This window comes from Chanodichthys erythropterus, chromosome 17 (assembly GCF_024489055.1).
Source record: "Chanodichthys erythropterus isolate Z2021 chromosome 17, ASM2448905v1, whole genome shotgun sequence".
NCBI lineage: Eukaryota > Metazoa > Chordata > Actinopteri > Cypriniformes > Xenocyprididae > Chanodichthys > Chanodichthys erythropterus.
In genome coordinates, this window is record NC_090237.1 from 37,963,539 (window position 1) to 37,966,691 (window position 3,153).

Sequence of the window (3,153 nt, forward strand, 5' to 3'; positions counted from 1 at the left end):
AATTTGATATTTGATATTTTAAGGAATAGAATACACTCCTGCATTTAAATGTGGCTGCAGGAGTTGCAGTTTTTATGACGTTTATTAATCCGTCCATTCTTTTTCGTTTCAATGATTTAGCTAAATCGCCTTAAATGATTTAGCTAAATCGTGCCTTAATAATGGGAGCGAAATTATTCAGTGACTTACGTTTTACTAAAATAAAGGATATAATTCATGAAACACGCAACAATTTATTAATCGGTGTCCAAAGAGAAGGCTATATTTTTCAAATAAAGGACAGGTAAAGAATAACAAAGTAGCCTATGTGCGTGTCAAAAATCCATGCTGTTTTATTAAAGGAGTTTAAAATATAAATAAAAATTGTATTTGTGATAAATATAGGCCTAATATGTGAGAAAATTTACATTTTGAATAAAGATAAATGTGCTTTGATGCATTTGTTGGATAACATGTGGTTAAAGCGCCACTCAGCGGTCAAAAGCTGCAAATGCACTTTGTGACGCGGCGGTAGAAACACCGTTTTGGATGGCCACCTACTGTACAACATCTTCATTGGCCCCCATCATTCCTAAGAGGTTGGACTTTGACCAGAGGTTAAAAGCCAGCGAACCATGCCACTCCCCCCTCTTCTTCCTTGTTTCTGGACGACCGAACAGGTCTCCTAGAGAGGCCGGCCGCAAGGCTGGTAGGCCCCTGGCCTACAACACCCACCCATGTGCTCATCACCCAACAGACTGGCAACAACTTCAGATGATAACCTCAAGAGTTATCCTCAACCTGCAGATCCAACGCTCCTCAGCCTAAAGGCATCTTGCAAGTATCGTACATTTTAATGATAAACAGCGATTTAGTATTGATTTGTAAGACTTACCTTTGCTATTGCTAAAAGAAACTGATGAGTCCTTTCCAGATTACATTTCATGTAGCTCTAGTAACAGCATCTCTTCCGGTTCAACTCTATCATTACTCATTCTGACTTGTGTATGTGTGTGTGACCCTTTGTGTTATGTGTTTGTTAGTTTAGTTATGTGTTTGTGAGTTAGTTAATAAAGATTGTGCACAAGACATGTTTGGTTCTGAATCCGTCTGCTAATGAATTGCCTCTAAAGTGATAGATCCGGACTACGTGCTCTGAGTAGTACAGTAAAATAAGAAATATTATTTTTCCATAACTTGGAAATTAACATTTCTTAGAATTAATAAACAATCAACACTGAGCGTTCACTGGACGAACAGGTTAACTGATTGTAATATTAATTTTAATGTAGCTATGTCCAGTTAATCTGATTAACGGATTTGCATATTCATAATTAATCATAATTAATAATCATAATGAGTTATGAATAATTATTAATATTTCCCCTTTGAGTTAATTTTCGCTACATATTTGATGGAGAATGCGGGCACCATTTTAAGCAATTGGTTGCATATGGACCAGTAATCAATCATGTGTAATCAATTTTTCTGATGACGGAATTCCAGATTAAGCGGCATAAATTTACCTGTGTGACGAAGAAATCTCACTACAGAGTTTGTAATGGTGTTCTGGGCGAGACTCCCCATTCACAGATTAAAGGCCTTTTTACTATTCGTTAAGTCACCGTATTCATATTAATGCGCTGGACCGGACATATGAAACACACGCAACGAATTTGTGGTGTAAATTCTAGCTTAGCTAACTAGAAATTCGCCACTCTCTGTGAAGTGATGTGTTGTTGTGATTTGTGAGTTATGCGTGACCACACTGGAGTTCTCAATGCGGACTTGCAGCACGGTTAGAATTCTGCTCTATTGCAGGCTGGCATTGGTCTCCTGGCAACGCATGGCAACAGAGCGTAGAGAGCAGACACCTCTGAAAGTCTGATAACAGCACCCACATCACAGACTGTTGTGCAAACAACAAACCTCATGTAGCCAAATCTAGCTCTATAGAAATCCTACACGTATAGCCTACAAGTTAAAACCCTTTAGCTTGACTAAAAGCTGCTAGCACCCTTCTAGCACCTAGACACGTACGAGCGTGAAGCATTCAAGCCGAAGACTTTATAGACTTTGGGATCCCTTTTCGGAGGGACTTTGATTTGAACTGTTGATGGGAACACAAAGCGTTGTGAAGCTCGGAATCAAATGAATCTACCATCTACCATCACCCTCTTCCCTTTTTTTTTTTTTTTTATAGGATTACAGTAGTTCTAGAAACTACTATGCTAACACCTATCTCTCAGCTCAACCTCCTTATTGCTGAGTACATGAAGTACGGTCACCGTCCAGTGCACTTTTGGCTCCAGAAAGGATTAGAATGGACTGCAAATCTGTGTAACTACTCTTTAAATTAGTCAAGAAGATGTTTCAAGTATAGACCAATCTGGCGAAACACGGAAGTAAAGCAGCGCCGCCATTACTGCGTGACTTGCTGCTAAGGAAGTAGCAGAAGTAGCGTGTTGGTCCCCGTAGGCGGCTGTAGCAGATGTTAGCTTTATAGGTTTTTATATAGGTTTTTTTAGAGCGTATGCTGTCCAGTGATGCCGGGAAGAGCGTGTTGTGTGGTTGGTTGTTTTAACAACAGCACAAAACTACAGGCCTGGAATAACACCATTTGTGAAATACACAAACCTTTGTTACATATTGACTGCCCATGTTTACGGCCATACGGATTGCACAGAGTTCCTGGTCGAGCGGAGGACCAAGATGTGCGTCAAAAGTGGATGAAACACATAAACCGAGATGGCTTCAAGCCAAACAAGAATACTGTGGTAAGTTTGGCTCAGACTGTTCATTCTGTTAATGCCACAGATTGCATGCAGTAGGTGTAACATATAGTGAAACAGTGCTAGCTAAGTTTGCTAGCAGTATCTTGTTGCTGTGTAACTGGAACTTTCTCAAGCTCTTACGTTACTGCTTGGTAAACTGAAGTTCCTCTCTGTAATGACTGAGGCAAATCAGACACAATTATTGGTTAGTTAACCAATAGTTTTAAGCTCACTCTGGAGTCTGTCCCCATCCCCCGGGAAGTTTTCAGTTACAAGTTTATTGCGCTGAGGAATGTGGTTGCCGCATGGAGAACAGAGTAGAGACACAGAAAATCTGCATCTTCCCTGCATTTTCCACACAGAACACAGACTCTATGGCATTAATGTATAGACAGACTGT